Here is a 16,001-nt window from a genome sequence, read left to right as displayed (position 1 = left end):
CAGAAGCAGTACTAGGGGACTTCCCTTCCATGATTGCTTTTCTTCCATCATCAATTCAAATGTGGTATTATAAGAACAATCCCACACAAATAGCCTATAGAAACCAGCTCCTTCTGGCACCATGAACCCCAGGGATAACCTGCCAGCACCCATAACATCTTCCCTGACATAGCAGGTGCCAGTAGACAGAGATACTGAACAGCATGGTAATGGAAGGTCCCATGAAAATCACTGTGCCTTGCCAGCCACCACAAGAAGTGCTGCCCTCAAGGGATTAAAATGTGTCCATGGGATTCACACACCCCAAGCAGCTAAACACTTCAGTGATGGGCGCCGGATAAATACCGTGATAGGCAAATCCCGGCCCATTCCCCTGGCCCGAGTTGATCTGAGTGATTGCTAATTCCATGTTTCCAAGGTCCATAGACATCACTGGAAGGAGCTGCCCTAAGCTGCTACAAAGGGGAGATGTTCTGGGAATGATTTGCAAGCCCAGAACCAAATGCACCCCATGGTTGGAGTGAAGGAAGTGGTGGATAGGCAGGAACTGGGCCTGGGGATGGGGACTAGAGTCCCAAAGGGCAGCAAATCTGGGAATGGTATTGGAAGATAGGAGAAGTGTGAATTAAACACAGCCCAGGAGGAGAAGAGGGAAATAGGTGAACAGCCACTGATTGAGAAAAGTCTAGTGTGGCCAGGAGCTTGGCACCAGCCCCTGTGTTCAGGCAGGACCCATTTGTTGGCAGGTCTGTAGGGCCCTGGGAGTGAGTGCAGTGCTGCTAACTGGGGCGGCGGATGCCCTCCTAAGGTTTTGCATTTGCTCAAAGTTCCATAGGCTGCAGAGCTGTGGGGGCCATGGCCCAAATGCTTTCAATCAGGACGGCTGCGGCTGGAGCAGGCTGGAGCGTTGCTTGGGCTGCATGATCGCAGTGCCACTGACATTTGTCCAAGTCACCCCTCCATACAGAGGGGAGGCCAGGCCATTTCAGTGAGTGGCATTGTGACCTGGCGCATGGGGTCGCAACCACTGAAATGTGGCCCGGGCACCCCTTTGTCCAGATGGAGTGGTGACCAGACCAAGTTTGGGGGAGAACTCTTGGCCCAGCACCTGCCATCAGGGCACTGCAGTCTGCATGATCTCAGCCAACTGGGGTATACCAGTCAGGGGCAGGAGGGGGCACAGCGCTGGGAGGTGGGATCCCCTCACCTCTTGGCCACAGGGCCTAGCGGCACCTGGTGTCATGCCAAAGAGAGCAGATCAGCCATGGTGGCAGGAATGCTGCTTTGTGCACTGACAGCAGCACAGCAGCTGCCCCCTCTCACATGTCTTTGCTCAACAGTGGCTGTCAGATTGTGATCCACACCCTCCTGGAGCCTGCCTGCTCCTGCCACACTCCAGGAATAAATGGGTCCCCTTGCCTGTCCTGTGTGTTGGTGGGTTCAAGTGCCAGGGACGAGCTGGCTGTGGTGTCTCTGCAGCCCCAGCCTCACCTCAGCCCTCTGGCTCAGGAGGGTATGCAGCCTGAGCTAGGGAGGAGGGCATTTCCCAGGAATGGCATCGCTGTCAGTGGACATGCCCCCACCACAAAGAAACACTGCTGGATCTACCGGTCACAGGGGGAGACAGGAACCTTGTTGCCCTGTTGCCATTGGGAGGAGTGGCCAGGGGCCAGGGAAGCAGGCACAGGGCTCCCTATTTCACCAGCGCTATTTCAGCACCTTCGTCAGTCATGAGACCCAGGGGGATGGACCCAGATTCCCTGCTTGGTGCCAGGAGCAGCTAGTGCCAGGCTCGCTGAGTCAGCAGTGGGGCCCACAGCAGGATGCTCTGGTGTGAGTGTAGAAGTGTATCAGGCGGGCACGAGAGTTGGGGAGTCTGCAGCGGGAGAGGGACAGGTGTGGGGCTCAGGGAGGCAGCACGGGGGATGGGAACTGGGCGACTCCCAGCTGCAGGGATGGGAGGGAGATGGAACGTGATTCATATGGGCACAGGAGTCTCCTGTACACTGAGGCCCCAGACACCCCCTACGACCTCTGTGTGGCCCCTTTCTGCTGCCTGCCCTCCGAAGCAGGCCCTTTGTGCACCCGTGTGAAGTGTGCTCCCTCTCCCTGCTGGGTCCCCCAGCACTGATAACGACCCCCAAAGCACACACCATTCATTGCCTGGGCTCATTTCAGAACCAGCCAGGCCCCAGCCTGGGGTTCAGGACAGCGAGGCTCTGCACCAGGCATTTATCGTGTAGAAGCTAAGGCCAAGCCAAAGCTCCGAGCCCTGGCACTGTGTGTGTGATGGCACCATCCATCCACCAGGGGCTGAGCCCTGCCGCCGGCTCATTGCACATGGGCCCCCCAAACGGAGGAGGGCTGCCTTGCTCAGGGAGGGGTGTCGCTTGGCCAGCTCCATACTCCACTCCACTCCCGGGGGGCGGAATCTGCAGTGATTTAGGCCGGGCGTCCCCATCTGCTGCCCTGTGGGCGTTTTCTTTCTACCTCCAAATACCTGTGGCTACCGTCACGCTGACAAGCAAAGGAAAAATCCCCGCAGCCCAGCCTCGGCCCCAGCATTCCAGCCCCAGAGAAGCCAGGCCGCGAGTGGAAAGCAGGCAGGCTGTCCCATTCCCTGTCAGGAGAGGAAATGGTTGAGCAGCACCACGCCTCCCTGGCACTCACAGGCTGGGAACCTGCCCCTTAAACCAACAAAGCCTGCTGCGAACAGCACAGGGGCAAGATGACGGGAGAGGGGGAGAAGGGAGAGACAGGCAGACAGAGCGTGGAGAGAAGGGGGCGAGGGATGGGTGGACGGAGAGAGAGCTATAGAGCACTGGGGGCTCAAAGATTTTCCTGTGTGGGTCACATCTGAAGAGAGAGATTGTTCAATGGACCCACCCCACGCATCTGCCGCTGCCCAACCCCATTGCCAGGCCCCCTCCCACTCCCATCTGCCACTGCCCAACCCCATTGCCAGACCCCCTCCCCCTCCCATCTGCCACTCCCCAACCCCTTTGCCCAGCCCCCTCCCCCTCCCATCTGCCACTGTCCAACCCTATTGCCCAGTCTCCTCCCCGTCCCATATGCCACTGGTAGGGTGACCAAACACCAAGTGTGAAAAACTGAGACAGGGGATGGGGAGTAATAGGTACTTATATAAGACAAAGCCCAAAATATCAGGACTGTCCCTATAAAATTGGGACATGTGGTCACCCACTGGCCACCCACATTGCCCGGCCCCTTCCCCTCCCATCTGCCACTGTGCAACCCCATCTGCTACTGTGCAACCCCATTGCCCGAGCCCATCCCCCTCCCATCTGCCACTGGTCACCCCCATTGCCCAGCCCCATTTCTTCTCCCCATCCACCCCCACCCCACTCCCCAGCCCCACCGACCACTTCCTAGCTCCACCATTGCACAGCCCCATCACCACTCCTGAGCACCGTCACCTGGCCCCCTTGTGCTCCTTGGTTTTACATTTCATCTGAAAGGCAGGCTCTCTAGTAGCATGAAGCCCCAGTCTTACGCAAGGCCATTGGGTCAATATTGATCCAGAAGGATTGACCTACTGGATTGTACAAGCACTCTCCTGCAGCAGTGGGTGCTCGTGACTTTCCCCTGGTGTTGTCTGGACTGGTGATCTGCTAGGTCACTCCAAACCTTGACTCTGGGAGCCAGCCTTACCCTGCTCTGCTGTGAGAACCCCCACTCCTGGGCTGTTCACGCACAGCCTCTAGCATGTAAGCTGCTCCTTGGATTGCGCAACCGAATGACACTAGCCAATATCTCCGGTCCCAGACATAACCCTAGGAACCTCCGTATTGCAGGGTCCAATTATGCCTTCTGGATGCTGCAAGCTTATATGAGTTTGTCAATTTAACAAAGAAATTGATATGTACCAGGCTTGTTATCCCAAGGGGAGTCTCTGACACACTTCAAACGAAACATACTGCTTCAGGTAGAATAAACAAACAAATGTATTAATTACAAAAGGTAGATGGTAAGTGATTATAAGTCAAAGCACAACAAGTCAGTTTTGATCAAATGAAATAAAAGCAAAACGCATTCTAAGCTGATCTCAACACTTCCAATGCCCTTACAAACTTAGATGCTTCTCACCACAGGTTGGCTGGTTACTCTTCAGCCAGGCTTTCCCCTTTGATCAGCACTTCAGTCGCTTGGTGGTGAAGTCTGCAGATGGAGGTGGAAGAGAGAGGAAGAGCATGGTAAAGTCTCTCCCTTTTATCATGTTCTTTCTTCCTTCTTGGCTTTACCTCCCCCCCTGCTTCAGAGTCAGGTGAGCATTGCCTCATTGTAGTCTCAAACTGACCAAAGGAAGGGGGGTGACTCACTCAAGAGTCCAACAGATCCTTTTGTTGCTGCCTAGGCCAGTGTCCTTTGTTCCTGTGAGGCTGGGCTGGGTTTGTCCCATACCTGCCCTGATGAGGTGTGAACTGCCTCTCTGCTCTTGGAGAGTTTTTGCCTGGGCTTATTTTAAGCCATGAAGAGACATTTTCTATATACATGAAATTATAACCTATAACATTACTATAACATTACTGTAACAACAATTACTATAACATTACTATGACAACGATGCTCAGTGCATCATGAGCCTTCCGAAGGCACCGGACATGACAAACTTTGCATTGGATACCACACAATCACATTATAAGGATGAACATGGGAGTGCAAGGTGTTCCCCCGAGATACAGAGCGTCACAGTGCTCCTTGGAGGATTCCCTCTAAGTCAGTGATTCTCATCTTCTTGGACATTGTGGGTCCGCATATGCAGCTCTCTGTGTGTGGGCTGCATCCATACAATATATACACCACCTGTATGGTCCTGAAGATGTCACATGGGCCACAGCTGTGTGCTGATTGGGCCGCAGGCTGCGGGGTGAGAACCACTGCTCTAAGTACTGACCCAGCCTGACCCTTCTAAACACTGCTGCTTTGCACAATCCTCAACCTTTTCCATCCAGAGATTTCAAAGCTTTATTATCCCGGGGAAAATGAGGCCCAGAGGGGTGGCGTGATCTGCCCAAGGTCACTGCACAGCAGAGTTGCTAGTGAGGTCAGGTGGGGTCACAGGTGGTAGAGGCTGTAGCATGTAGGACAGAAAATCCCACGCCAGGGTGGAGAAAGGCAAGGAGACAAAATGGGGAAGGACTGTGTTCTCTGGGGCAGGAAATTGTTCAGCTTTGCAAGTGCCAGACCCACCTTCTAAGAAAACAAACTCAGGGTGAGAGGCGGCGGGAGGTGGGAGCAGAACAGCCTGCAGCCGAAAGAAAGAAGGGGGAGCAGGAAGTGGGCTCGGGCAGCCAGGAATGTCAGCAATGTCCCCAGCTCCAGGGCAGGTGTGCTGCTGCCTGCAGAGCAACAGGCTGGGTTTACCGAACAGCGGCCAGATGGGGAACATGCGGCAAGGGCAGAAAACTCCACAGGGCCAGGAGTCAGGGATACAAAGCTGAGCTGTCCCAAGCCAGCCCGCAAAAGAGGCCAGTGAGCTACACCTCCAAACCCAGCTTAAATGGCGTGTGGGTCTGATCCTAAAACAGCACCACACCCCTTGTTTGGGAGGCAAGGGACCTGAGTTCTATTCTTGTCTTTGTTATGTGGCTTGGCCACTCAGTGCCTCAGTTTCCCCATCTTTAAAATGGGGACAGTGACACTATGCACCCTTGTAGAGTGTTCTGCTCCATGTTGGACAGGGAACACTACACAATTGTGCCTGGTGCACTTTGAAAAGGGAGGAGATTAAAGTGCACTAGGGAAGTGTAGTGTGCAGCATCAGGGATTACACAGGCTACATCTACACTTGGAGCTAGGGGTGATACTCCCTGCACTTGCAGACACACTTGTACTAGCTGAACTGAGCTAGTGCACTAAAAACAGCAGTGTAGCTGCAGTGGCACTGGCAGCAGCAAGCAGCAGCATGGGCTAGCCGTGCCTGGTCCAAACCCGCCTGACCCCATGGGGGCACACTCAGGGTAGTTAGCCTGTGCTACCATGGCTGCAATACTTTTATAGCATGCTAGCTCAGTGTGAGCTAGGCTAGCATGAGTATGTCTACAGGACAGGAGCTGGGGTCACGCCCCGGCTCGTAGTGCACACGTAGCCTTAGTGTGCGGCAGGCTGTGAAAGGTTGATTTACACCCCAGTTTGCCATGAACGAAGAGTTTGTCCAGACAAGCCCTACATGAGCTACAGGACAAGACAAATACACCTCTGCACAAAGGGGTCTCATCACATCCCCAAGAGAGAGTGGTTTCTGAGGTCTGAGACATGTGGAGCTGTATTGGGGTTTCATGGATTATGTTTCATGTATTTGTAGGATGTCTGTTTATAAACCTATTTTTGTTAATGTTCTCTTCAAAATACTCCCTCCCGCCTGCATTTTGATTGTGAGGTAAGATTCTGTTAAAGAAACAAAGGGGAAATAGGAGGAAAACTGTCAAGATTTTTGTTTAAATTAACAGATTAATTTCCACAGTTATGAACAGTTCATGCTTAGGAAGGAGGTGGGACTGTATGAAGTCAGAAATAACTCAGCCTATCATTTTACATCTGGCAATAGTATATTTGCATACTGTACTCCCATTGGTTAAAATGCTTTCTAAGTAGCTATGAAAAAATCACACACGCACAGATGCTCAAGTGCTCTCTGTGGACGTCAGGGCTATGAGATTGGACCTAGTTTGACAGCAGCTGGGAGTGGGATTTTGGCTATAGTGGTTATATATGGATTTCATTAAGGAGGCTGAATCAAAGTGGAAGCACAGCTTGTTAACTATGATATGAAGCAAAGTTTGGGACTAGCTGATATGACATGCTGTCCAATGCAGCAGACTTAGGGTGTCTGAGTTTAGGTTTTAACTGATAAACACACCAGTGCAAAACAAATGCAATAGGTGTTTATCCAATAAACACTGGAAAAACACCAGAAATGGTGACCCAGTTTGTGCTGACTTCACCTCTTTCCCAGTCCAGCTTATTTATACAGGCAATGTCACTGCTCCCTGGCACGTGTCTAAGGGCTACATGGAGAAGTAATGTGGATGATGTGGTGCGATTTCTAAAGCACACTAACGTGCAGTACATTAATTGGTCCCTGTAGACCCTGCTGGTGAGCACTAAAGGTTCCCTAGCATGCTTTGACGTAGTGCCATTTGAAACAGTACGACGTGTACACACAAAGAGAAAGACCAACCCCACACGCCCACCCACAGCCCCGATTCTTGGACATCTACACAGAACTCAAAAATTGCTAAAAATAAATCCTGAAAAACTAAGCCCTAAACATGTACCTAATGGAACGCACTGTTCCACGCAACACACTGCCTAATGCTGCCAATTAATGCGACCCATTGCTTCGTGCAACATGCTGCCCAGTGCTATAGCAATGCAGGAATTGCCAAAGCTGATCGCAGCAGCCCATTATCCAGGCTGGGATCTTCTCTCCAATAGCAGACAGCACAAGCTGCAGGAGAAGGTGTAAGAAACCCCAGAGTGGTGCATTCTGGAATAAGCTATTTCTAACCCTCCTCAGCTAGAGACTGGCTTATGCCCTGAAGCATTAGCTAGTTTGTTGCATTAAACAAATGTCCCTATTTGTTTAATGCAACAAACTTCTCTGTGTGAGACTTGGCATAGCTCTGCCTGATGCTTGGGATGGAGCTTTGTATCCATCCCAACCCCCATGTTACCACTGGCTGCTTCAGCCTCCAGAACTGCAGAAGTAGGCACTCTGCTCGAGCCAGGACAGAGTGGCAGCCCTGCTGTCTTTTGGAGCCCATCTGCTCCATTTATAGAACAGCAATAAGGCAGGAGACTGGGCCTGGGCTTGTAATACAATACCACGTGGCAGCTTCCATGCGTTTATCTGCAGCAGGTCATGTCAGAGGGAGGCTTTCTGAAACAGCATCTGGAATTGGTTTCACCTTCCCAGCATTTTGCATGAAATACCAATTTTCCACCCCTTTAATTTAGTTTATCAGAATTAGTAAGGTGACCATTTTTTTCAAATTTAAAACCAGGACATTTAAAATAGCTCAGCCAGCATGAGTAATAGTCGCTGTCGTAGAATATAAGTTGAAAAAATATTGCGGAGTATGCTTATCTCTTTTTTTTCTTTAAGTGAAAGAATACAATAAAATGTACTTCTTTTATTTATATTATATATTATGAAAGTAATTTTGCGGAAAAAAAATTGATATGGGTAGATTAGTACATAATTGTATACTTAGGATTTTGGGATCCAAGTAATAAAGAAACAAGTGTAGCAGTAAAACAAAATGGTTTTAATAAAAAATGGTACAAAAGTACTTAATCTACATTCCTAATTTTGCTTCTTATATTTTTGTGAAGAGTGGATTGATTTTAATAATTCATTTTCCTGGATGTTTTTATAAAATTCCATGCAAGTTTGGTTGAAATTATATTTAGTAATTAGCAAACATTTCAAAGTTTCAACATGTAATTGAGTTTTATCACTGGACCAGATATTGTTCATCAAAGAAAAAAGACGTTCGGCAGGTGCATTGGTTCCTGGTAAACAGAGACAATATTCTACCAATTTGCCAATATTTTTGTAGGAAACATCATTTTCACTGAAGGCTTTGAATATTTCAATCCATCTGTTCGATACTGGTACAGAATTTTGTCTCCAGTGAGTAATTTTTTCATCTGTAATGTAGCACAGGAAAAAGCAGGTTTCATCAAATAGTTCATCTTCTACTAAATTGATTTCAGAAAAATACTGAAGAATGTAATCACTGCAAACTTGAATGTTGTCATGGGTGAGTTTAGTGTTTAACAAAATCCAATTGAATTTTTCGGTATGCTTAATAGGTCCTTCCCATTCCTCTAGATATTGAATACATGTGTCATAAAATTCTACCACTTTTTCTTTGAAAATAGCAGGTTTTAATATGCCTTCTTCCTCAAGCTGCTTCAAATTTTGCTGCACCTGTAACGGCAAGAAAACGTTTGCTTTTCTGTCAGCTAATTTTGTTTTTAAGTCACTGTAAATATTGCTAGTTTCTATAATAGAAATCTCCTGTCCTTCTATTTTCAAAATAGCATTGTGGAACATTGATGACACGTTATGCAAAAAGTAAAGCCAAGACTCTGTCTCTGAATTATCAAAATAATTTGTGATAATCGTGGGGCTCTTCTTGTTTGAGGCAAAATATGATTTTAAGGCAGGATATATTTGTAGGACGCGCTCGATCGCGGGTCGTAACGCCAACCATCATGTGGCACTGTATCCCAAGACTTTCTTATATTCGATGTCCACGAATTCACAAAATTCTTTCAATTCAATAACGCGCACTGTATATATATAAAAGTATGAATAAATCTTGGTGATGAAAGTTTGCACATCAATTGGTACACAGTCGGCTGCAGTTTGTATAGCATTGTTCAAAATATGAGCGGCACAACCAATTCCCACAAGCTTCCTTCCACCCAAATTTGATTTCAGCTTAGTAAAAATGTTATTTTTCCCACTTCTTCACATTCCTCCAAAGTTAGTATTGGTGTTGTCAGCACAAAATCCAAGTACCTTGGTATCTAAACGATACTTTTTCAACACTTCCAAAATATAATCAGTAACTATGTCAGATGTTTCTCCTGGCAAATCTCTTACTTCCAAAATTTTGACGTGTATTCCAGACTGGTATGAAAAATATCTTATTATTATGGGAATCAACTTTACTTCCTTGTGGTTTGATGCATCCGAATAAATAGAAATAAAATTTGCAGCATCTAAATCCTCTTCCAATAACTGTTTTGCATAAGGCACCAGCACATCGGTAACTATTGCCTTGCATTTTGTTCTAGAACATGTAAACCTGGCATCAAAACATGTTTTAATCAGTTTGCAGGTACAATCCATTGATCGGAATGAGTGATTATGCATTATTGTGTGGTACGCCCATAAACCTTCAGCTGCAGCTAGTTTTCTTTCAGCATCTTCAAATTGTTTTTTCTTAAAATATGATGTCACACTCGTACTTGCAACTGCTGCAGACACGGCCCATTTATGTTTGAATGTGGTTTTCAGTGTCGGTTTTTCCACTGTTTGCAATAGAAAATATACTTCTGCATTTTACACATTCCACCTCACTATTGTCATTATTAGTACTTGCTTTGATGAATGTATATTTCAATTTTAACTTGTTATTGAAGATGCACTTTTGTCGTTTTGGCGCCATGGGTGTCCAAAAATAAACAATTATTACAAACTTCGTCGGATGTCGGTCTTGGTCCGAGGGGGCGAAGTCACCGGTCCAGGATTGAGGGGGGCGAAGACGCCGGTCCTGGTCCAAAGGGGTGAAGGCGTCGATCCTGGTCCAAGGGGGCAAAGTCATCGGGTCCTGGCGAAGCAGCGAGGTGCGCCGTGAAAACGGTGGAGCGAAAAGCTCGAGTAACCGAGAGAGCACGGAGCTCTGAGGGCCAGTGTCACGGTCCGAAGATGCCAGATCACTGGTGCCTGTCCTGTGCTGCGGAGGGCCTTTTATAGTCCGAAGCTAACACCGAATTGGTCGATTTTGGCGGGCTCTGTGTGATGACATCATCATCGAGTTCCCACGGTCGGGCTGTATGTAATGCGCGGGAGTATTATCGAAGAGTCGCCGCGGCCACAATATAGTGAGAGTGCGTGTGCTGAATGCCGAGTATTGCCGAGATCCAACGACGAGAACCGTCATGTAAAATAAAACGAAAACTAGGATAAATTAATAAAATTGATTTAGGCTGGTTTATCAAGGATTGATTTGATGTACTCAATCTTTTGATAAATTAATAATTTTTAATTTTGTAGTCCTAAACTGTACTGGTTACATCTCACGACTAACCAGACCAATGTCCAAAAAAACAGTACTGTACTGGTAAAACCAGTACGTATGGTCACTTTAAGAATTAGGAGAGGAGACTTCCACCTGCCACCACCAATTTCTTCTCAGGGGCAGCTCGGATTTTTGACTCATTTACAGAAAATCTGAAGATGTGAGGGAGCCGGGTGGCAGTGCTGGAAGTACCCCAGTAAAAATCACCTTGTGTGCACATTGGATGGAATTTGCATATTTTCATATGGTACAACTGCATGTTCTCATGGGATGATTTGCTTGTGTTCACATGGTTTTATTGGCATGTACTAGTATAATGGGCATGTACGCAGGGGCGGCGAGTTATATGGGCCCATGGGGCCCAGGCCCCACCAATAATCCAGGAACTGGGCTCAGCCCCACCAATGTTTGGGCCCCAGGCCGTGTGCTGGGGGTCCCCCCTTTGCAACACCCGGGGCTCTCACTCACCGCAGCGGCTGCGGCAGCTCCCGGGAGGGGCCTCAGGAGCGACTGGACTCCCAGCCCATTGGCTGGGAGCCCCAGCCAATGGGAGCTGCCGGGGGCGGGGCTGGAGCTGCCTGGCCGCGCCTCCACAGCAGGGAGGGGGAGCGAGCCACAGGCAGCGGCTGAGCCTTGGGCAGCCATTGTGAGCAGCAGACAGACACAGACGGTGAGCTGTGGGGGCAGCCAGACACACACACACACACACACACACAGCCGGGGAGGAGGGGGGTTGGTGGGGACAAACACACACAGCCAGGGGGTTGTGGGACAGACACACACAGGGGGGACAGACAGACACAGCCTGTGAGCTGTGGGGGCAGTCAGACACACACACACAGCTGGGGAGGGGGGGGTTGGTGGGGACAAACACACACAGCTTGGGGGTTGTGGGACAGACACACACAGCGGGGAGCAGACAGACAGACACAGCCGGGAGGGGGGGTTGGTGGGGACAAACAGACACAGCCAGGGGGTTGGGGGTTGTGGGACAGACACACACACAGCGGGGTGCAGCCAGACAGACAGACACAGCCGGGGGTTGTGGGACAGACAGACACAAGGACACAGCCAGGGGGTTGTGGGACAGACACACACAGCGGGGGGGAAGGGGGACAGACACACACAGCCGGGGGTGGTGGGGGCAGCCAGACACACACAGCCGGGGGTGGTGGGACAGACCAACACAAGGACACAGCCAGGGGGTTGTGGGACAGACAGACGGACACAGCCGGGGGAGGTGTGGGGACAGACAGATGGAGTCGTGGGTGGGGAAAGGAGCAGCAATGGGCACCCCGGGGCTGGTATAAAATACACAGGATGGGGGGGGCTTCCTGAGGGGACTATAGCAACACCCCCCGCAGAGCAGACCCAGGTTGCAGCTGGCTCCGCCCATCACAGCCCCCTGCCCCACAGAGACCCCCACAACCCTCTGCCCCCTCGAGAGACTCCCAATGACCCCTGTGCCCCTGTCACTCCTCTCCAAAGAGCCCTCCCCTTTGTGCCAGCCCACTCCCCTCCCCCACTGCCTCCCCTCCTCCAAAGCTCCCTACAATCTCCCCTTTTGCCTTCCTCCCCGCAGCCCAGCCCAGCCCAGCCCAGCCCATTCCATTGGCCGGGAGGCTCCCAGTCTAGTAGCTAGCAGGGCCCATGGGAGCTGCACCTGAGGCAGGGTGCCTGCCTGCAGATGCAGACCTGCCTGGCTGTGCCTCCACAGCACAGGGAGGGGGAGCTACAGGTGAGCAAGCCCTGGTCATCATCATCATCACAGGCCCAGTAATTCTCTGGATATTTAATTTCACTGAGGCAAAATGTGTGCAATTTTATGGGTTGAATGATTGAATGACATAATACCCACCTGCCTGCATTGTCCGTCACTAAGTCCAGTAATTTTGTCAAGTGTTTGTTGCACAACATGGTGGTGCCTACCCCTACCTTGTGCTTCAGGGGGTGATGGGGTCAGGGCAGCCTGTTATAGAACTACCTGATTAGTAATTGGATATGTTGGCTGGCATCTTTTTTAGTAATTGGATATGTTTGCTCCCCCTGATGTTAGAACCTGGCTACACCACTGGGGAGGGGAGCTTCCTAGACCTGTGCAGCTGGGGCTTGGGTGAATTTTGTGATACTCTGCCCCTCCCCAGCTACCACCCTGCAGTCCCCACTCCTGCACCATGCTGGGCAAGGGGCAGCCCCATCCCCAGTGAGGCTATGGTGAGGGGTGGCAGCAGGGGAGGCCATACGTGATGGCAACCTCCCTCCTCGGTACCCACCATAGGGGAGCCGAGTGGGCCTTCTGGACCTGAGAGGGACCCTAGGAACATGTGCAGTGAACTGCGGAGAGGAGGGGTCCCTCCCCTGGAGCTTGCTGCTGCCAGGGAGGGTGGAGGGGAGTCCTCTTTGGCTCTAGCCCTGGGGCAGCCTGTCTGCACCCCAAGTTCCTTATCCCTAGCCCTGCCCCAGAGTCCTCACCTGACCGGAAAAACGCAACTTAAATTTGGTGGTCAGTTTAGAGTATCATAGAATATCAGGGTTGGAAGGGGCTTCAGGAGGTCATAAGGTCCAACCTCATGCTCAAAGCAGGACCAATTCCCAACTAAATCATCCCAGCCAGGGCTTTGTCAAGCCGGGCCTTAAAAACCTCTAAGGAAGGAGATTCCACCACCTCCCTAGGTAACCCATTCCAGTGTTTCACCACCCTCCTAGTGAAAAAGTTTTTCTTAATATCCAACCTAAACCTCCCCCACTGCAACTTGAGATCATTACTCCTTGTTCTGTCCTCTGCTACCACTGAGAACAGTCTAGATCCATCCTCTTTGTAACCCCCTATCAGGTAGTTGAAAGCAGCTATCAAATCCTCCCATTATTCTTCTCTTCTGCAGACTAAACCATCCCAGTTCCCTCAGCCTCTCCTCAGAAGTCATGTGCTCCAGCCCCCTAATCATTTTTGTTGCCCTCCACTGGATTTTCCAATTTTTCCACATCCTTCTTGCAATGTGGGGCCCAAAACTGCACGTAGTACTCTAGATGACGCCTCACCAATGTTGAATAGAGGAGAATGATCATGTCCCTCGATCTGCTGGCAATGCCCCTACTTATACAGCCCAAAATGATGTTAGCCTTCTTGACAAAGGCCAGAGGAGGGAGTGTTAGTGCCTGTGTGGACTTCTGAGAAGTGCATGGGGTGGAAGGAGATGCTGGGATGCTCTGGAACCACTCCTTCAAAGCCAGTCAGGACTCTGGGGGAGCCTCCTCTCTGAGCAGACTGTCTCCAGGGCAAGAAGCTTACACCTTCCTGGGTCTGACCTCAGAGCATTCAGCATGCCCTTCCACACCATGCACTTTCTGCAGTGAGTCCGCCCAGGCGGGGTCCTGGGGCAGCCAGAGGTCCCTGCACCCCAACTCGGCAGTCAGATGTGACTCTCAGCCAGACTGTAAAACAGAAGGTTTATTAGATGATGGGAACACAGTTTAAACAGAGCTTGTTGGTACAGAAAAGAGAACTCCTCGGTCAGGTCCATCTTGCGGGGTGGGGAGCCCAGAACAAAGTTCTGAGTCTCTCCCCATTTCCCCAGCCAGCTCCAAACTGACACTCCCTCCTCTGGCCTCTGTGTCTCTTCCGGACAAGGAGGCCACCTGATCTCTTTGTCCCCAACACCTTCAGTTGGCATCTTGCAGGGGAAACTGAGGCACCCACACAGTATTCAGAGAAAATATTAAGAACATTCCCACTTCATCACAACAGGTACAACAAAATATAATACTGTATATTGAAGTAGGCAAGTGCTGCTTCTGACTTTCCACTTTTAATTGACCCTTGTAATCTTGTGGCGCTGACGCGTTTTATATCGGCTTACAGGGCGGGAGCGGGGGGGCACCACCATTTTGGGCCCCACCAAAAATTATACAAACCTGCCGCCTATGCATGTACGTGAATCTAGGTGTGACATGGGTTCACCTAATACAGTTAGTGTGTTGCACAGGCTCTGTGCATTTCCTAGCTATTGAGTGCTTGATTTTGCAGCCTCAGGGCTTGGCTACACTTACAAATTTGCAGCGCTGCAGCAGGGTGTGAAAACACACCCTCTGCAGCGCTGCAAATAGCGGCGCTACAAAGCGCCAGTGTAGTCAAAGCCCCAGCGCTGGGAGCCGCGCTCCCAGCGCTGTCCGTTATTCCCCACAGGGAGGTGGAGTAAGGACAGCGCTGGGAGAGTTTTCTCCCAGCGCTGGCGCTTTGACTACACTTAGCGCTTCAAAGCGCTGCCGCGGCAGCGCTTTGAAGTTTAAGTGTAGCCATAGCCTTAATGACCTTTTCACATAGTTTTTTATTGTAATTCCCTGGGTTTTTTAAAAAAGCAGATTGAAAAAACAGAAATTCTGCCATGTGGCATTGTATTGATGCCCACATGAGTTATCAGCTGGGTTGGAACTTTTAGATCCACCACACAGACCTCAACCACTGGAGCTGATAGAATAACTGATAGCAGTAGTAGGCTGTAATCTTCTACATGAACCTACACTAGAGGAGGATGAGACATACACTATGCCAATGGACTTCACATTCGTTTGCTGACACCAGAGAGATACTGAGCCCAAGGAACCTTGGATTACATTCCCAGTCCTGGAGGAGAGACCTCTAGTGGACATTGGCCCTTCTGTCCCTCTTCCTCCAGGATTTACTTCCTTCTGCCCCGTCCCAGTCCCGTCTCTTCCTGGTTCCTCATCCCAGTCCCAGTTTTCTCACCCAGCTAGTCCCAGTCTTCATCCTCCCATGCGCCTCATCTAAGTTCCAGGCTCTTTGCCCAGCCAGTGCCAGTATTTTCCCACCCACCTTCCAGGCTCAGTCTCTCCCACCCCAGCCTCCTTCTCTCAATAGTGCAAGGCGTCTAACTTGTATCATGGTGCATATGTACTAAGTATCACAGCACACAGCGGTGCAATTAGTGGGAATCCCCATGGCACAGTCAGCATGGGTTTCTTATGATATGCTTGCTTGGCTTGAGCTCCTGCTCGGAGTAATCCCAGGGCACAATTAGTTGGCAGAGTTTCTGTGCTATGATTGACATATTTGCTCTCATAATGTGCAAGACTGGGAAGAGGTGGAGTAACAGTGCACAAAGCTTGCAGCATCCTAGAGCACCTTCCTTGGAGGAGAGAAAA

This window comes from Mauremys reevesii, linkage group 10 (genome assembly GCF_016161935.1).
Source record: "Mauremys reevesii isolate NIE-2019 linkage group 10, ASM1616193v1, whole genome shotgun sequence".
Classification (NCBI taxonomy): Eukaryota; Metazoa; Chordata; order Testudines; family Geoemydidae; genus Mauremys; species Mauremys reevesii.
Note: the sequence above shows the minus strand (reverse complement) of the source record.